At 38.7% G+C, this 21675-nt stretch overlaps 1 non-coding gene across 1 annotated transcript; it reads left to right on the top strand.

The window, feature by feature from the left end:
* The first annotated feature begins 787 nt into the window (after positions 1-787).
* Trnas-uga (transfer RNA serine (anticodon UGA)) lies at positions 788-862 on the top strand. Its single transcript has one exon. It is a non-coding gene; the product is annotated as a tRNA-Ser (tRNA).
* Positions 863-21675: the final 20813 nt, after the last annotated feature.

Here is a 21675-nt window from a genome sequence, read left to right on the forward strand (position 1 = left end):
AGTAGCTCACACAGACCCCGAAGTCATGGTAGAAAAACAAATTGTATGTCAGTGTACAAAACCGTAGTTGTTCACTGCTTGGACATGGTACAGCCAAAAAACAATGTATTAAACTGCTTGTGATTGATAGTCTGTTGGATAATGTCTTCCTCCAGTACAATCAACAAAACCATATGTAGATCTGTGCAAGCGACTTCGAGCACTGGACAAATGCTCTATTGGGGCGATACATGTATATGTAGTGTGCTCGATGTCAATATCCAGACGGTATTTTTATTTTCGATGTGTCAAAAGAGAGAGATGTGGCCAGGTCTTAAATGAGGCTCTATTACAAGGGGTGGTGTTACTGGTTAAACTATGGATGAAGATAGTTCTCTCAAAACGTACACCAACTTGGCTCTAAAGACTAATAGAAATTGGATGTATCTATTCTTGTGGATCCATGGCTGTTTGTGTTATTAACATCATGATTGCGTGTTTAAAAAATAGTGTTACTGCAAGTATAGTGTTACTTCATACTTCATAACCTCTAACTATAAAGTAGAGACCACCTGAATTATAGCTTGTTGTGGAACCTAGAAATAATAGTGTTTTTTCTCCTCAACATCTAAGTAGATTGTGTGAAACATACTGTCATGACCAAATTGCTTACAAAATTAGAACACAAGAATTTTCTGTGTGATAGAAAGTTTATAGACATGTCAGTAAAGGAGAGCTTCTGTAAAGTTTGGAAGGTAGGAGGCAAGGTACTGGCAGACGTAAAGCTGTGAGGACAGGACGTGAGGCGTGCTTGGGTAGCTCAGTTGGTAGAGCACTTGCCCGTGAAAGGCAAAGGTCCCGAGTTCGAGTCTCGGTCCGGCACACAGTTTTAATCTGCCAGGAAGTTTCAAAACTGGTACTTTTTGCAGACAATACTAGTGTTATGATAAATCCCGTTAGAGAGAAAGCAGCACAAGTGTTAGTAAATGATATTTGACAAAGAATTTTCGGGTGGTTCTCTGAAAATGCGTTCTCCCTAAATTTCACATTTGGGAGGACGACGTTTCTGACCCGATTCCGTCCATCCTGATTTAGGCTTTCCGTGATTTCCCTAAATCGTTTCAGGCAAATGCCAGGATGGTTCATTTGAAAGGGCAAAGCCGACTTCCTTCCCCGGCCTTCCCTAATACCACCGGACCGATGACCTCGCTGTCTGGTCCCTTAACCCAAATCAACCAATCAACCTCCTCCATAAATCTGAAAAAATAACACTGCATTCAGTTCTGTACAACAGAGTCACAGTAGCATCTGATGTAACACATGAGCAGGGGTCAGTAAACAGGGTAGAGTACTCCATATTTTGGGGTGTGTATATTGATAAAAACTTGAACCGGAAGAAGCATATTACTGAGCTTCTCAGGTGATTAAGTTCAGCTACTTTTGCTATTCGTGTATTTGCTAACGTTGGGAATAAATGTATCAGCCTCAAGGCTTATTTTGCACATTTCCAGAATAATTTTCTGGGGTAACTCATCACTTAGAAAGAGAATATTTATTGCAAAAAAGCGAGCTGTAAGAACAATATGTGGTGTCCAGCCAACGATGTCACGTAGGCACCTCTTCAAGGAGCGAGGTATTTTAACAGCGCCGTCACAATGCTTATTTTCACTAATGAAATTCGTCATAAATAATCCCTCACAATTTGAGAAGAACAGTGATGTACATACCTACAACACTAGAGGGAAAATGGCCTTTATTGCCGATTGTTAAAGCTGTCAGTGATTCAGGGAGGAATTCGATACGAAGCAATAAAAATTTTTGGTCATTTGCTTAATACCATGAAACGTCTGACAAGTAGCGAAGCAAGGTCTAAAACTAATTTAAAATAATTTCTCCTGGACAGTTGCTCCTATTTCACTAACGGATTTCTGCTTAAAAGCTAGCAGCCAGTAAAAAAGAAAAAAAGGAAAATTTGTTTTCAAGTGTAGTTGCATGAGTAGGAATTAAATGATATTCCACGTCATTTCGATAAAAGAATTGTACAAATCATATATGGAACTTGTAACTAACTAGCCGACTATCTGTCAAGTTGGTAACTAGAGTATTTTTTTTTTACATTCGTATTCGTTGAACGCTTCACTTGTAGCCCTCCTTACTCTAATTTGGCTTCGTTTAAAGTTTGTTCATCGGTGCGGCTGTGGCTACGTTTAAATTGGCGCTGAAGCTCTCTTTGCTTTCTTAGCAGTTTCCCAACACGGCTGTCGACAACGGTGAATCTTTTCCCTCTCTCACAATCTTGCTGGAGACGTACTTGTCTAAAGCAGTCTGTACGGTCGTCTTGAACTTTGTCCATTGCTGCTCAACATTGTCAGTGCCGGAGATGAAATTTTAGTGATGACCTGTCAGGTAACCTAAAATGTGTCTCTTGCCGCTCTTGCTAAACAGAAAGACGGATATTGCTATAACCGCTCCGACAGGCATGTGTGGTACTTGAAATGTGCCTATTAAATTATATACGAAAATATCTAAGTATGAATGAAAAATGAATTTTCCCGCTTTGTAATATTTCGATTTGAATCCACAGAAGAAGCAATTACTCACGGTTGGCGTTATTACTAATAAATGAATGTTTAAAATACGGCAAGTTAAGTGTCAGCCTTAGATCTAACTTATACCAACAGTTTTATACGTAGCGCACTTGAAATTTCGGTTTAACGTTGGCAATGTGCAGTGCGCTGTACGCACTCCACAGACATTCCCGCTCTGTGGTGCTGGGATTTGAAACCAACGGCAAAGCCTCGTGATGCTTGGAGTAGGACGCGCCTGACAGAGTCTCCGATTTTACACACCATGGCTGCTGGAGCTGACAGTTGTAATTTTTCTCATTTACGGCTGAAATCGTCATTGATTTTAAAAATTAAGTGACATATTTAAGAAGCAGAACGCTAGAAGTTGTGTTGTTTATTCAAACAATGTTACTGTGGAGAATAACCGTGGGAGTCGCCTAGTGTCTCATCCTATTCCTTATTTCAACTTGACATTCAGCAGACAGAATGGGTACTTTGTGCAGACGAAAGTAGTGTTATAATAAAACTTACTGTAGTGAGAAATTAATGAGAATTCGTTAGTTATGTTTTCCAAAGAATTATTAAGTAGTTCTCTAAAAATAGACTCTCCCTTAATTTTGAGAAAACGTCCGGTATTCATTTCTGTAGAACAAATAGCCATTCCATCTGCTTATGTAGCACATGAACAGGAGTCAGTAAATGGGGTAAAATGTCTATGTTCTTGGGTATGACATTTTATCAGCAAGTCAACTGTCTACATATTCACTAACTCAATTCAGCATAATTAATTCATTACAACCTGAAAAAAGAATAGTGATATCTGTACTTACAGAACTAGAAAAAAATTACCTTTTTTTGCAGACCAAGGTCACAACATCATTTATGGCCATATTAAAGACAATTCAAGATTTAATTTAGTAAAAGGAAAACTTTACAAATTACTTGAAAAAAACATATCTGTTGTTTCAAAGTCTTTAATTTACAACTATGTAAGAACTAGTCATCTACATTTTATAATAAAATAAAAAAAAGAATAAAATTAAAATAAATGGTGTATTTCCTAGGAGACCTTAATTTTGGGAATACCCTCGTGTATATATATATATATATATATATATATATATATATATATATATATATATATATATATATATATATATATATATATGTGTGTGTGTGTGCGTGTGTGTGTGTGTATGTGTAGACTGATTTATTGAATGTAATTCAGTCTTATTTATGTAAGGTGCTGTTAGATTTTCATTATATATTGCTATACATTTATATATTTTTGCTTAGCTATTAACTTATAACACATTTTACGATTAGAGACTGATTTTATACTCATCCAATACCAAAAATTCATCACATTTTAAAACTCATTTTCAAATTTATTCATTTCTTTCAATCACTTTTCTGTATTGAAATCAATGTATTTTTTAACCATTTTGTACTTTGCTTGAATCTTAGGGTACGGTTTATCTGGGTTAATTTCATCTCTAAAGAGAAGTATTGTTTTAAATTCTTATATTGAACAACTTACTTACACTTATTGTATAATGTAGTTAATAGTTTGTGCTTATTATCAAGTGCTATTATTAGATCCTTACATTTACCAAGCAGCTCTTTTGGATATCCAAATCAACTTCAAGTATGTATCCAACGCTTGAACCATCAAGTATCTTAGTCACATCAATAATTAAATTTGGTTCCCATTCGAAATCAGTGTAGATTAAAGTCTGTGTCATGGCCCGTCCATATAAATTATTTGCATCAAGGTATTTCACAGATATATCACATAATCTGAATCTTTGTTGTGATCATAACATTTCAGTTTTTTGTTGCTTGTTTTAACACATCTTGCGGGGCGGCTGGTGGAATTTATTGTTGTTACATGTAGAATGTAGAATTGTAGAAAAGATGCATTTCCCGGCCGATGCACCATTTGTGGGGCAACAAATGGTGGAAATTTTATGGTGGTATAAAATTTTGTAGAATCTAGAAACACTTTCCGGCCGATTACACCATATGTGGGGCGGCTGGTAGAAATAATGTTGTTAAATAAAATGTTTGAATGTAGAAACTGCATTTCCTGGCTGATTGACCATATGTGCGGCGGCGGGTGGAATTTATTGTTGTATAAATGTTCCTATTATTTATGCTGTTCAAATGGTTCAAATGGCTCTGAGCACCATGGGACTCAACTGCGGAGGTCATTAGTCCCCTAGAACTTAGAACTAGTTAAACCTAACTAACCTAAGGACATCACAAACATCCATGCCCGAGGCAGGATTCGAACCTGCGACTGTAGCGGTCTTGCGGTTCCAGACTGCAGCGCCTTTAACCGCACGGCCACTTCGGCCGGCCATTTATGCTGTCTTTTTCCGTTCTCAACACTGGCTCTCTAACTACAATATTGGCAACCAGAAAGTGATTAGCAAAACGTGAAGCCTGTAATTAGAATTCCTAGTGCCCACTTCATCTGAGAAACACACCTATAGCTGCAGCTTATAGCTCTGAGAAATTAGGAGATTGCCTGGGATTCATAATAAAAAAAAACGATGTTCTAAAAATTCTCTGTATTCTGAAAGTCACAGATGAAAAAAAAAGGATCCACACAATCTGACTAACAGAACAGTTCAGAGTCTAAAGCGCTGATGCCACTATAACTGTCCAAATTAAATATTTAAATGAATGCTTGCCATAATTTGATGATTAGGTTCATCAAACGCCACGCTAAATAATGGTAGAATGTTTGTCCCGCGACGGCACGTGAAAATACGACATACGCAAACTGAAAATCGATAATTAAAGTCATCCCAGAATTAACACTTCACTCTAAAATGATTTCATGGTTATGCGTATCCCGAGTAACTTAATACGGCATCCGAGGCTGTTTATAGCAATGATACCGACGCGACGCGACCCCCGACACAGATGGCGTGCTATTCAGCGTCTGGAGAGAACTGGGGCCTTGCTTCCTCTCACAGCGTTCTTATATATAAAGCCGCGGTGCGGACAGCTAAGGGAACGCCTGATCAAATCGGCTCTCCCGATTAGCCACTGGGCTAGTAATGCACCACTTTAAGTTACCGAATAAATCATAGCTTCTTTTGCTGATGGCCGATGAAGCTCTCAATTTAAATGTGCATTCAGCACACAGGTAAGTAATCATAATAAAAGTTTGACGTGGCTAAGTTAAATATTTTGGGCGAGAGAATTAATTTAATTACACTGCACGCAGTAGACGAGCTCTGAACTTGCCCTTTGGAGATACGCTATCGCTATAGTTTTATAGTTATTCAAATGAAACTTCTCACATCTTTATGGTTATAGCGGATCTCCATTCTACTTAAACCAGAAAATTATGAATTTCAACTAAAATCTTAATTTGTGAGATCCAAAGTATTGTTTCTATTAAATTATTATGAAAAAGGAATCTAAATATAAATTTTTAAGTTTCTAGCTGTTTTCTGTTGCGCCAATGATTTTTACAGAAAAACATCCAAATTTCGAAAATGGTTAAAGTTATCGAACTGATATTCAACACATATTAATTCAGTATTACTCCTGAGCTGCTAGAACCGTTTCAGGTTATTTACTTGATTTTAAAAGTATTGTGCAACATTTATGACGTCAGAGCTAGTTACAGCGGACTGGCTGGCACACAATGGAAAGACTGATGTGAAATTATTACGGCGTGAGTAGGCTGCTTCCCTACATCACCCTCTACTTAAATTTTTTGTTTTTGAATGTTAATGAACGGAAAAAATTTAATTACAAAAAGGGAAGCAAGAGTACAGCTTAACTCCCTCTGAAAATTAAAATTGGAATGTAAACATATAGAAATATTAAAAGAAAACTGATTACCTACTTTAATTATTTAAATTACTGGCATGTTCACTGCCTCTTAAGCAATATTATCCCTCAAAATTTAAGCAAAATCAATGAAACACTTTGGCATACATATTGCCTTAGACAAACAAACACATAAAATATGTAAAATTATGAAAATCTTAAATCCATTAGATACATATTTACATTCACAAATTCAAAGAAAATAACAGTTATTCAAGATACATAAAGAGATGATTATATTTTAGCAACCTTTTCTAAACATGAAAGAAATTTTCATAAATCATTTTTACACACGTGGTTGCAGCCGCTTTGGCTGGCGTTCTACACTTCCATTCACAAGGGTTGAGGAGGGGAAGTTGCTATGGTGTGCGTCCTTCACGTAGACTCTAAATTACAAGGGGAAAGGGGAGGGGTCACTGTGAGTTCTGTCCAAGTCACTCCACGCTTTCATGCAGCTACCAGGCTGCCATTATCTGGTTTGTCCTGTAGAACAAACAAAAAGAGTGCCTCAGACTCTATTCACTTAATATCTAAGGGTGGGTCACAATGAAATGGGGATATATACATTTTATCCTTCAATATTTTGCTGGAACAAAGTTAACAGAACTTTTTCAATTTTACTCTCATGGTTACTTAATTGTCATAAAATCGGTAACCAAATGGTTCAATACGCCGTTAGTCACGTACTAGAGAAAATTTATGCTCAAGCCATATAATCATAAATCCTATTTAATATCAATTTATTATTTCTGGGCCGGAACACTGAACCAATGCTCGGTACATTCCTGATACATTTGATTTTTATTCACTTAGCTAACTCATCTTTGATTACCTCATTCTTAGAGATAGTATGAGTATATTTCATTAGTAGTTGTTTTCTCAGCTTCTCTGTACACGTGAGTAACTTTTGGTAATAGTACAGTTCTGAGTGTTCAAAACGCACTACGTTTAGTTGACTACTAAATCCATTTATTGGTCCTCTGCTGCTGTGTCAGTTCCACATTTGCAATTATGTACTTACTTCATCGAAGTGTATTTGTGCTGAGCTATTAATAATGTTTTACGTCTGCCATTAGGTTACTCAAATACGTTGCTAGTGTATATACTTATTTAACACTCACACTATTAACATTTAAAGCATAGGACAGCACATTTATTTCATATCTATAGTGTATTGCAGCTGATCAGCTTGCTCACGTGGCAATCCATTTCCACTCGATCGGACGCTGAAACCACAGGTAGTCTTTCTCGACCTACCACCTAAATACATTAAGTAATTATGGACGAGCGTAATGCTAAATTCCTTAAACCTATGGGACACCATGAGCTGCTCTGTCTCATCTAACATAAGGGTACCTATGGTCGCATTTACGCCTCCAACTCATAACCTCAATACGTGTAGGTGTATCCTGTCACACACTACACCAAATAACAGTCAGCTCCAACCTTATAAATATTTCAGGGACGTGTCCTTCACGTCTCAACCACAAACACTACTCAATTCTATTACACTGCCATTCCTTGCTACACAAGGTGAGTTCATTCTTACAACTTATCTGCATATTTTTCATAACACTAAGCAATCTCTTAGCTCTACAGCATACAATGGGTTTCACTGCCACTTCAGATCTTGCTTAAACACGAATTTGTACATCTTTTTAAAATATTATTGTGGGACCATTTCCAATAAAACAACACTTTGTACTTACAATATTACCAGGGTTCTATACATACTTGTTACTCAAATACATTTTATCTTATACGTCATACTTCTCTGTTGTTGATGTCACTGTTAGGTTTGTCACATTAGGTATTTTTCTTCACTAATTGGTGGATAGAATGGTTCCAGAACTCATGGCTTGATAGCCATGACGGAAAATTTTTGTATTAAAGACGGAGCCGAAATGTTGGTGGATAGTAAAGATGTAGAATGAGTGAGATCTGAAAAGGAAAGAAGATCTCACACAGCTGGGACTGCACAGCTGCCACACTGTGTAGAGGTTACAGAACAATCTCCTCGCTATAGCATTCATTGGTTTCAGAAAATATTCATATTGGAAAGAAGGGATCGATATTTTAGATGGATAGGAAAGATGAAGAATGAGTGAGACCTGAAAAGGAAAGAAGATCTCACACAGCTGGGACTGCACAGCTGCCACACTGTGTAGAGGTTACAGAACAACCTCCTCCCTACAGAATTCATTCATAGCCTTTGACCACGCCACGTCGATCTGAAAATACCTTATGATGCCTTTTTAGAACCTGTCTCAGTTCTTCCTTCTGATTAGCTGAGATTTTATCGATTTCGTGCAATTTAGCTTCTATTTTGTCCAAAATAATTGCTTCTTCTTCTTCTGTGTTTAGCTTACTTTTACCAAGATTAATACCTTCGTCCCAATATCTCCTATTTTTCAGAACTCGTATAGGCAGCTCCCAAGTTTCATCATTAGTTACTACATGTTTATCACTAAAAGGTACTGTAATTACTCCGGTTATCGGGATGACCAATTTTAACTGGCTTCTTGTAAAGTCAACAACACTCTGATATTTTGACAAGAAATCTATGCCAATTAAAACCTCAATACTGAGATTGTTTACAATTAAGCATGGATGATCAATTAAATTACCATTAATGTTAAAGGGCAGCAAAGCGTCTTGCTTTACCGTTTTTGACACCTTGCCAGTAGCACCAATTATTCTTAGACCTGATACGCTCATTACGGTAAGCTTGTCTTTACCAGGTAATGCATCAAAGATGGACTGAGATATCGCACTCACTTCACTTCCACTGTCTAAGAGACAACGTACATTGATACCCAACATATTCACTATTATTATAGGGTGGCTTATTCTAGGTTGTGCAGGTGGTTCCTCAAACTCATCCAATAGTTCCTTTTGGATTTGTCTCCAACTAAAGTGATCGACATCTGTCTTCATTACATTTAGGTCACAGTGTGTAGGGGTTTCCTGAATTACATTTTCAGCTGCCTTTTCCAGTCGGTCTATTAATTTCAGATCAAAACACCGCACGACTTCATTACATTAATTTGCTGAACATGACCCAAATTACTGTAGTCTGAGCGATTGTGCGCCTCCAGACTGGGCGTAACACTAGTTACAGCTAAACCACTTCCACTATTATCGTCGGGTTCCTTCTCCAGTGACAACTGGTCACAGCTACTGGGTTCATCGACCCCCAACAGGCTACCCTCTAATTCTCACTTACCTCCTGTCCTAAATATATTAGTACAGTATCAACCTCCTGCACAGGCACTTTAGATAAGAGCACATCATCCTCATCGTAAATATAATCATGAATTTCTTCTGCTTCTTCACCTGACAATTCAGTATTTTGTAGCTCTTCCCTACCATTACACTGCTGCGCCTTCTCTTTCGCTTCCCACTTAGAAAGCGTCTCTAACACGGTATCTATCAAATACTCTGAGTGATCTAATATTTCTGTTGTATCCATAGATGCTACCGACCCTTCATCCACATGTTCAGTCTGAGTATTCTGATCTGTTTTACCAATTACCGTAACTACTGGGTTAGGAAAAGTAACCGCCTGGTGAGCGCCAGTGTCCTCATAGACGGGAACTAGTTTTCCTGCCTCGGCCTACTACTGTTTCCTTTATTTCCATTATAGTTAACTGGCACAGCATTGCTTTCCGTACTGTTGTTTACCTGCATAATTTTGTTTGGAACAAAATTATTATCATTTGGATGCCATTGTTGGTTCTGATAATTATCTCTCCAATTCCTACCTCTCTTAGGATGGCGAACACCTACTGTTCTGATGTTTACGTTGCTATTCTGCTCGTTCTTAAAATTACTACTATTGTTATTAGCATTTCTGTTATTACGTGCTTGCTCCTCATTGGCAGCAACACGTTCTACACGTTCCAAATACACAATAGAACGATCCAGATTGTCTCTAGGGGCAGATATAATTCTAGTTTGCCAATACCATGGCAGTTTGGCTTCAAGACCTAATATTATCATTTCAGGTTTCAGCTTTTCGGCCAAATAAGACAAACGTCCCCCCCATGAACCATGGACCTTGCCGTTGGTGGGGAGGCTTGCGTGCCTCAGCGATACAGATGGCCGTACCGTAGGTGCAACCACAACGGAGGGGTATCTGTTGAGAGGCCAGACAAACATGTGGTTCCTGAAGAGGGGCAGCAGCCTTTTCAGTAGTTGCAGGGGCAACAGTCTGGATGATTGACTGATCTGGCCTTGTAACATTAACCAAAACGGCCTTGCTGTGCTGGTACTGCGAACGGCTGAAAGCAAGGGGAAACTACAGCCGTAATTTTTCCCGAGGACATGCAGCTCTACTGTATGATTAAATGATGATGGCGTCCTCTTGGGTAAAATATTCCGGAGGTAAAATAGTCCCCCATTCGGATCTCCGGGCGGGGACTACTCAAGAGGACGTCGTTATCAGGAGAAAGAAAACTGGCGTTCTACGGATCGGAGCGTGGAATGTCAGATCACTTAATCGGGCAGGTAGGTTAGAAAATTTGAAAAGGGAAATGGATAGGTTAAAGTTAGATATAGTGGGAATTAGTGAAGTTCGGTGGCAGGAGGAACAAGACTTTTGGTCAGGTGATTACAGGGTTATAAATACAAAATCAAATAGGGGTAATGCAGGAGTAGGTTTAATAATGAATAAAAAAATAGGAGTGCGGGTTAGCTACTACAAACAGCATAGTGAACGCATTATTGTGGCCAAGATAGACACAAAGCCCATGCCTACTACAAATGGTTCAAATGGCTCTGAGCACTATGGGACTCAACTGCTGAGGTCATTAGTCCCCTAGAACTTAGAACTAGTTAAACCTAACTAACCTAAGGACATCACACACATCCATGCCCGAGGCAGGATTCGAACCTGCGACCGTAGCGGTCTCGCGGTTCCAGACTTGCCTACTACAGTAGTACAAGTTTATATGCCAACTAGCTCTGCAGATGATGAAGAAATAGATGAAATGTATGACGAGATAAAAGAAATTATTCAGGTAGTGAAGGGAGACGAAAATTTAATAGTCATGGGTGACTGGAATTCGTCAGTAGGAAAAGGGAGAGAAGGAAACATAGTAGGTGAATATGGATTGGGGGGAAGGAATGAAAGAGGAAGCCGCCTTGTAGAATTTTGCACAGAGCATAACTTAATCATAGCTAACACTTGGTTCAAGAATCATGAAAGGAGGCTGTATACATGGAAGAAGCCTGGAGATACTGACAGGTTTCAGATAGATTATATAATGGTAAGACAGAGATTTAGGAACCAGGTTTTAAATTGTAAGACATTTCCTGGGGCAGATGTGGATTCTGACCACAATCTATTGGTTATGAACTGTAGATTAAATCTGAAGAAACTGCAAAAAGGTGGGAATTTAAGGAGATTGGACCTGGATAAACTGAAAGAACCAGAGGTTGTAGAGAGTTTCAGGGAGAGCATAAGGGAACAATTGACAGGAATGGGGGAAAGAAATACAGTAGAAGAAGAATGGGTAGCTCTGAGGGATGAAGTGGTGAAGGCAGCAGACGATCAAGTAGGTAAAAAGACGAGGGCTAATAGAAATCCTTGGGTAACAGAAGAAATATTGAATTTAATTGATGAAAGAAGAAAATATAAAAATGCAGTAAATGAAGCAGGCAAAAAGGAATACAAACGTCTCAAAAATGAAATCGACAGGAAGTGCAAAATGGCTAAGCAGGGATGGCTAGAGGACAAATGTAAGGATGTAGAGGCTTGTCTCACTAGGGGTAAGATAGATACTGCCTACAGGAAAATTAAAGAGACCTTTGGAGAGAAGAGAACCACTTGTATGAATATCAAGAGCTCAGATGGCAACCCAGTTCTAAGCAAAGAAGGGAAGGCAGAAAGGTGGAAGGAGTATATAGAGGGTTTATACAAGGGAGATGTACTTGAGGACAATATTATGGAAATGGAAGAGGATGTAGATGAAGACGAAATGGGAGATAAGATACTGCGTGAAGAGTTTGACAGAGCACTGAAAGACCTGAGTCGAAACAAGGCCCCGGGAGTAGACAACATTCCACTAGAACTACTGATGGCCTCGGGAGAGCCAGTTATGACAAAACTCTACCATCTGGTGAGCACGATGTATGAGACAGGTGAAATACCCTCAGACTTCAAGAAGAATATAATAATTCCAATCCCAAAGAAAGCAGGTGTTGACAGATGTGAAAATTACCGAACTATCAGTTTAATAAGTCACAGCTGCAAAATACTAACGCGAATTCTTTACAGACGAATGGAAAAACTGGTAGAAGCCGACCTCGGGGAAGATCAGTTTGGATTCCGTAGAAATGTTGGAACACGTGAGGCAATACTGACCTTACGACTTATCTTGGAAGAAAGATTAAGAAAAGGGAGACCTACGTTTCTAGCATTTGTAGACTTAGAGAAAGCTTTTGACAATGTTGACTGGAATACTCTCTTTCAAATTCTGAAGGTGGCAGGGGTAAAATACAGGGAGCGAAAGGCTATTTACAATTTGTACAGAAACCAGATGGCAGTTATAAGAGTCGAGGGGCATGAAAGGGAAGCAGTGGTTGGGAAAGGAGTGAGACAGGGTTGTAGCCTCTCCCCGATGTTATTCAATCTGTATATTGAGCAAGCAGTAAAGGAAGCAAAAGAAAAATTCGGAGTAGGTATTAAAATTCATGGAGAAGAAATAAAAACTTTGAGGTTCGCCGATGACATTGTAATTCTGTCAGAGACAGCAAAGGACTTGGAAGAGCAGTTGAACGGAATGGACAGTGTCTTGAAAGGAGGATATAAGATGAACATCAACAAAAGCAAAACGAGGATAATGGAATGTAGTCAAATTAAGTCGGGTGATGCTGAGGGAATTAGATTAGGAAATGAGACACTTAAAGTAGTAAAGGAGTTTTGCTATTTAGGGAGTAAAATAACCGATGATGGTCGAAGTAGAGAGGATATAAAATGTAGACTGGCAATGGCAAGGAAAGCGTTTCTCAAGAAGAGAAATTTGTTAACATCGAGTATATATTTAGGTGTCAGGAAGTCGTTTCTGAAAGTATTTGTATGGAGTGTAGCCATGTATGGAAGTGAGACATGGACGATAACTAGTTTGGACAAGAAGAGAATAGAAGCTTTCGAAATGTGGTGCTACAGAAGAATGCTGAAGATAAGGTGGGTAGATCACGTAACTAATGAGGAGGTATTGAATAGGATTGGGGAGAAGAGAAGTTTGTGGCACAACTTGACTAGAAGAAGGGATCGGTTGGTCGGACATGTTCTGAGGCATCAAGGGATCACATATTTAGCATTGGAGGGCAGCGTGGAGGGTAAAAATCGTAGGGGGAGACCAAGAGATGAATACACTAAGCAGATTCAGAAGGATGTAGGTTGCAGTAGGTACTGGGAGATGAAGAAGCTTGCACAGTATAGAGTAGCATGGAGAGCTGCATCAAACCAGTCTCAGGACTGAAGACCACAACAACAACAACAACAAGACAAACGTGATATCCATGACCTAGCAAACTCTTTAATAGATTCCTTGCCTACATTGAAGCGTTTTCCACTCCAAAATTCTCTCAACGCTTCATTTTGCTTATTGCTAGACCAATACTCATTAATGAAAGCTGTTTTAAATTCTGCTAATGTTTTACATTTCAACATAACATCAGCTGACCAACGTATGGCGTCACCTGCTAAATGGCTTCTAATAAATGAGATTTTCTTTCGTTCAGACCAAGTTGGTGGAATTACATCTTCAAAATCGTTCCAGAAATCTAGCGGGTGGAGATTTTTATCTGGATCGAACCGCAAGTACTGCCGACACCCAATAAAAGCGGCGGTTGCAGCTACAACGTGTTGTATACTACCATTACCAAAAGTTACTGAAGCTACTTTACTCTCAATGTTAGCAATGTTAGTACAAATATTTTCTACTCTCATTTCAACATTATCTACTCTTTGTACAATATGAGTAGTATCAGTTCTGATTGCATCTACGTCTGCTTGACATATGTTTACTTTTATACTAACATCATTAAACCTATCTGAGCACAGTTCAGATTCCGCCTCGATCTTCTCTGTTAACTTGTGCTCCAGCTTCGCATCTTCCATTTGAAAGTCTTTGCGAACCTCAGCAACTTCGGATTTTACTGTTTTATACATTTCAGAAAATTGTTGAGCAACTTTTTTCTTAATATACTCATGGTTGTAATCAATTTTATAATTCAAACTGTCCAGATCCTCTTTCAAATTATTGCAACCAGCCTTGAAGGTATTGTCCATTGCCTCAAATCGTTTATTAAAATTAGTTTGGCTGGCCACAATCTCATATTTTAATTCAGCATTACTGGCTGACAATTTTGCATTACTGGCAGCTATTGCTTGTAACATAACATTTAAATCAATAGCCTCAGTATCTTTGGGTTGCTCACTAGCTGGCTTTTTATCACACTAAGTGACGAAAAACTAGCTCCAACACCAGAATCATCAAAACTAAACGAAACTTCTGATTGATCAGTCATATTTAACTTCTCCTGTTTAAACTCTACCACTTCTGATGGCTGTTTCGTTTTTAACTCATCAGATAAACTATCATCCAATAAATTAACAATTTCTAATTTTTGTTTTACTACAGGGGTCTCTATTATTGAATCATTGCCCCCTCCCACACTACTGTCAGGAGACAATACTTCATATTTCACTTTAACATTACTACTTTCAAGCATATTTACACTTGAATCGTTGTCCGGATTTACAGTTCCCTCAACAGACATAGGTTCTGATTTAAGTTTAACCTCAGTTTCTTCTGGCAGTTCCATTTCCGACAGTCTTTTAGTGCAGGTTAGAAAAATTTTTAACAGATTTTCACTAAACTTAGTTCCTTCTGCACGATGTATGGCGTTGCCGGCGTGGCGTACCAGGATTACTCACGCGATGCAGCGCGCTGAACTGCAGGCGGCACTCCGACGGCTGCTGTGTGTTTGCGTGGCCCGCAACTGCAGGTGCTGCTCCGGCGGACGACTGCGGTGAGGCGAAACTGGCTTCTCGCGATGCCGGCAGTGCCGCTAGACTCAGTGCCAGCTCCGTCAATCCAGATGCGTTGTTAATCCAATTCCGTCGTCCACATGCACACGTAACACTTTCACTGTTCTATTACTCAGTTGCGTGTCGTATTTCACTCGCGAATCCGAATATTTAAAATCACCTTCACTTTTACTCAGGTTTCTTTCCCGGCCGATGCACCGTATGTGGGGCGGCTGGTGGAATTTATTGTTGTTACATGTAGAATGTAGAATTGTAGAAAAGATGCATTTCCCGGCCGATGCACCATTTGTGGGGCGACGGGTGGAAATTTTATGGTGGTATAAAATTTTATAGAATCTAGAAACACTTTCCGGCCGATTACACCATATGTGGGGCGGCTGGTAGAAATAATGTTGTTAAATAAAATGTTTGAATGTAGAAACTGCATTTCCCGGCCGATTGACCATATGTGCGGCGGCGGGTGGAATTTATTGTTGTATAAATGTTCCTATTATTTATGCTGTCTTTTGCCGTTCTCAACACTGGCTCTCTAACTACAATATTGGCAACCAGAAAGTGATTAGCAAAACGTGAAGCCTGTAATTAGAATTCCTAGTGCCCACTTCATCTGAGAAACACACTTATAGCTGCAGCTTATAGCTCTGAGAAATTAGGAGATTGTCTGGGATTCATAATCAAAAAACGATGTTCTAAAAATTCTCTGTATTCTGAAAGTCACAGATGTAAAAAAATAGAATCCACACAATCTGACTAACAGAGCAGTTCAGAGTCTAATGCGCTGATGCCACTATAACTGTCCAAATTAAATATTTAAATGAATGCTTGCCATAATTTGATGATTAGGTTCATCAAACGCCACGCTAAATAATGGTAGAATGTTTGTCCCGCGACGGCACGTGAAAATACGACATACGCAAACTGAAAATCGATAATTAAAGTCATGCCAGAATTAACACTTCACTCTAAAATGATTTCATGGTTACGCGTATCCCGAGTAACTTAATACGGCATCCGAGGCTGTTTATATCAATGATACCGACGCGACGCGACTCCCGACACAGATGGTGTGCTATTCAGCGTCTGGAGAGAACTGGGGCCTTGCTCCCTCTCGCAGCGTTCTTATATATAAAGTCGCGGTGCGGACGGCTAAGGGAACGCCTGATCAAATCGACTCTCCCGATTAGCCGGTGGGCGATTAATGCACCACTTAAGTTACGGAATAAATCATAGCTTCTTTTGCTGATGGCCGATGAAGCTCTCAATTTAAATGTGCATTCAGCACACAGGTAAGTAATCATAATAAAAGTTCGACGTGGCTAAGTTAAATATTTTGGGCGAGAGAATTAATTTAATTACACTGCACGCAGTAGACGAGCTCTGAACTTACCCTTTGGAGATACGCTATCGCTATAGTTTTATAGTTATTCAAATGAAACTTCTCACATCTTTATGGTTATAGCGGATCTCCATTCTTCTTAAATATAAACATCCTAGCCTCATTTATTAGCCTACTTAATGTATCTTGCTTCCTTAATTTTTAAGACAGAAACTAGAAAATTATGAATTTCAACTAAAATCTTAATTTGTGACATCCAAAGTATTGTTTCTATTAAATTATTATGAAAAAGGAATCTAAATATAAATTTTTAAGTTTCTAGCTGTTTTCTGTTGCGCCAATGATTTTTACAGAAAAACATCCAAATTTAGAAAATGGTTAAAGTTATCGAACTGATATTCAACACATATTAATTTAGTATTACTCCTGACCTTGTAGAACCGTTTCAGGTTATTTACTTGATTTTCAAAGTATTGCGCAACATTTATGACGTCAGAGCTAGTTACAGCGGACTGGCTGGCACACAATGGAAAGACTGATGTGAAATTATTACGGGGTGAGTAGGCTCCTTTCCTATAATCTCTTACAGCATTTTGATATGCCACCTAATGCGATAATTCAAGTGGTTATTAAGTTTTTCTTCGACACTGCATTCCATGATAGACCTGCTGTGGATCTGTACAATGCAGTTTCTAATCCATATGATTTTGTACATGTAACTCTAAAATTTTCAGTTACTTCTTCCACTAATAGAACATCAGTATTTAGATACGAAAAGTAGAAATCACCCCTATCGCTTTACATCAAACTTATTTCAAATTAACTTTGCCTGATTATAGTCATTATCACCTACACTGCATTCATTAACTTGCTATAGAATTCTTCCTTAGGTAGGAGTTTATTTCATTGGATTCCATTCCAGTCATCCATATATTCATTGGATATACTCCTTTCCTAATTACTTCAACCAATCATCATCAGTCAAGAACTGCTTATATTAATCATCTGCCCTTCAGTATTAATCCTCTGCCCCTTTGATCAGTTTGATGATAACTTGTTCAATGTTTATATGATGAACTTAAAAGGTATCAGTAAACCTCATCTTTGAGATACTTGTTCCTTACAAGGGCTATGTACTTCCCATTATCATTTGGAATCAAGTCAATCTCTTTCTCATCATGTCCAAGGTCTTTGAGAAAAAAGTGTGAGTCATAGTCAGTGAGATTGTGTGAAAATATGGGAACAACCTTTGGTTGTTCAAGTTTAAGCTCGTAGGTATGCGTATCCAAATACATAGATATGTAAACAGGCAGAATACGGCGCTGCAGTCGGCAACGCCTATATAAGACAACAAGTGTTTGCCGCAGTTGTTACATCGGTTACTGTTGCTACAATGGCAGGCTATTAACATTTAAGTGAGTTTGAACATGGTGTTATAGCCGGAGCACGAGCGATGAGACACAGCATCTCCGAGGTAGCAATGAAGTGGGGATTTTCCCGCATGACCATTGCACGAGTGGACTGTGAATATCTGGAATCCGATAAAACATCAGATATCTGATGTCGCTACGGTTGGAAAAAGATCCTACAAGAACAGGACCAACGACAAATAAAGAGAATCGTTGAACGTGAAAGAAGTGCAACCCTTCTGCAAATTGCTGCAGATTTCGATGTTGGGCCATAAACAAGTCTCAGCATGCCAACCATTCATGTCAGAAGGGGACTGTTCAAGCTGGTGGAGGCTCTGAAATGGTTTGGGGCGTGTGCATTTGGAGTGATATGGGACCCCTGATACGTCTGATGCGACTGTGGCATGTATGAAAGCATCCTGTATCCATTCATGTGCATTGTGCATTCCGATAGACTTGGGCAATTCCAGCAGGACAATGCGACGCCCCACATGTCCAGAAGTTCAGAATTGCTACAGAGGGGCTCCAGGAACACTCTTCTGAGTTTAAACACTTCCATTAGCCACCAAACTTCCCATACATAAACCATGAGTGAGTGTATCTGGGATGCCTTGCAATGTGCTGTTCAGAAGATATCTCCACCCATCGTACTCTTACGGATTTATGGACATTCCTGCAGGATTCACGGTGTCGATTCCCTCCAGCACCACTTCAGACATTAGCCGAGTCCATGCAAAGTCGTGTTGCAGCACGTCTGCGTGCTCATGGGGGCGCTACACGATTTTAGGCGGGTGTATGAATTTCTTTGACTCCTCAGTGTTGTTGTTGTTGTAGTCTTCAGTCCTGAGACTGGTTTGATGCAGCTCTCCATGCTACTCTATCCTGTGCAAGCATCTTCATCTCCCAGTACCTACTGCAACCTACATCCTTCTGAATCTGCTTAGTGTATTGATCTCTTGGTCTCCCTCTACGATTTTTACCCTCCACGCTGCCCTCCAGTGCTAAATTTGTGATCCCTTGATGCCTCAAAACATGTCCTACCAGCGATCCCTTCTTCTAGTCAAGTTGTGCCACAAACTTCTCTTCTCCCCAATCCTATTCAATACCTCCTCATTAGTTATGTGATCTACCCACCTTATCTTCAGCATTCTTCTGTAGCACCACATTTCGAAAGCTTCTATTCTCTTCTTGTCCAAACTGGTTATCGTCCATGTTTCACTTCCATACATGGCTACACTCCATACACTCCTCAGTGTATTAATTATAATATTTAGGTGTGTTATCAACTGTAATTGTGTATTCTGTTGACTCCAACATTCTCTCTAATTCTTCCATGCATTATTTTTAGTTATTTGTTCGTTCAAGATTTTTGTATTTATCAGGATCAACTGTAATTAATGCTGGTTATATTGCCCAAATAAAGCACTTCTGATCATTATTCTTAACATTTATAAATGCTTGCTTATTGCTCATTTGACTTGTTGATTTAATATACAATGTACTGCGGAGTCGTGGGTATTTGTTAATGCTTGCGTGTGATCTTATTCTCCTGTCCACCATCAATCCTGCCTTCTGTCCTCAAACTCTTGAATATGTGACAACACCTCTTATTTACCGTTTATTCAAGACCAAGTTAAATATCTTTCATTTACTGTTGCATAGTTGTATGCCGAGAATCTAATCTCCTGTGTTCCATTGGGCACAGTTAGCCGAAGTCACGGAATACTATCAGTCAGTTTCTATGCATAGAAAATTTAAAATTTTCTTCTGTCAGCTCATATACTGTAGGCCCAGCTGCTGTCATAATGTTTTGTGAGTCTTTAATTTTGAGATGTTTTCAATGTCATATGTTTGAAGTCTGTTGTGAGATGGTTCCTCAGTGATATAATGTTGGGTACTTCTCTCCCCTTAGCCTCCTGATATCACCAAGGACTGTAAAAATGGGGGACTGATGACCATAGCTGTTAAGTACCATGGTGCTCAGAGCCATTTTTTTGTAAAAATGGTTGACTACTTCCAGTAACTGTATTAGTTGATTGTTACACAGTCCAGGATAACCGTGAAGGTGTCAATGCTTAGTTAGACCTCCGAGCTCAGTACCTTTCATTGAAATTAGTTCCATTTATATGAATAAAAGCTACTAAAGTTTTACTACAGCCAAAAGATACTGTAAGTTATGATTGGACGTGTCATTTAAGTTGGAATCTGGCCACACTTCGACCACACTAATACGGTGGACATTGTTTACATACATTATGGTGGCCAGCATTTCGAAATTTATAAAAAAAACTCTTGAATATCTTTTCCAGTGCGACATTGACTTCAATTTTTGTAGATGCCATTTATTAGACAGAAAAAATTCAAGTTTCATACATCCGTGTGCAGTATTAAGAAAAAAGTACATGGCTGAGTCCATTGTTATGGATGTAATATTTGTGCAGTTGAAAGTGAAGCATCAACATGAAAAACCTAAAGTATTAAAATTTTATAGACAGACCTCAAAACAATAAACAGGAAGGGTTGAAGAAGCAGGCTGTGTTCATTTATTGCAAAAAAAATATTTTTTTTGTATGGATATGGTGTCTGTTCTTTCGTACACGTCCGAAAGAACAGACACCATTGATGACCTGCAGCCGTCTAGAACGAAATTAGAGTTATATATTAATACTTTCACCTGCTGACAGGCGTTGTTTATCATTGTGTCCGTCTGTTCGTATGAACACGTTAATCTCCAAAACTACTAGATAAGTTTTCCTGGTGTTTTCGTAGATAATTTGAGCATAGTTTAGGGCATCTTACAAACTTTATTTCATCAAATCTGTATCACAGAAAAAGAATATGTCACCATTTAAGCTTTCATCTTAAACCATTGTGCCTGTCTATTTGTCTGTTTGGACATGCTAAATTTCAGAACTACTAGACGACTTTTCATGGGGTTTCACAGGTATCTTGAGCATAGCTTGGGGTTAGTGTATAGGCTTTATTTCGTCAAAATCGGAACATGGAAGAAAAATATATCGTAATTTAATGTTTAATCTAAAACCATCTGCTCAGCTTAGTATTCCAAATGTATACCTCAGTGACAAGATCATGAAGGCACAGGATACCAGAGAAACCAGAAAAATAATGGAGGAAATTTTTAGATTCATGGTACACCAAAGAACCAATAGATGGCACTGTCTATTTTTTTTTTTTTTTTTTTTTTGTATCAGTGATAGATGTGCTTATGGAAGTTTACGTCAGTGACAGAATGATGAGCCGCAATCTTATCTTTACAAATATAAATTAAAAGTGAATTTGTTGGCTAGGATATATGGATTTACTAATTGCACTTTGTGTATTAAAAACTTAACGACGTTGCTCTACTTGATTCAATAGTTTTCATTTATATTATTTGTTAGGAAAAGTTAAATTATTGTGTCTGTTTTATGGTTCCAGTGCCTGTTCATTACATTTTCATTTCGTTTT

This window comes from Schistocerca nitens, chromosome 7, assembly GCF_023898315.1.
Source record: "Schistocerca nitens isolate TAMUIC-IGC-003100 chromosome 7, iqSchNite1.1, whole genome shotgun sequence".
NCBI classification, from domain to species: Eukaryota; Metazoa; Arthropoda; class Insecta; order Orthoptera; family Acrididae; genus Schistocerca; species Schistocerca nitens.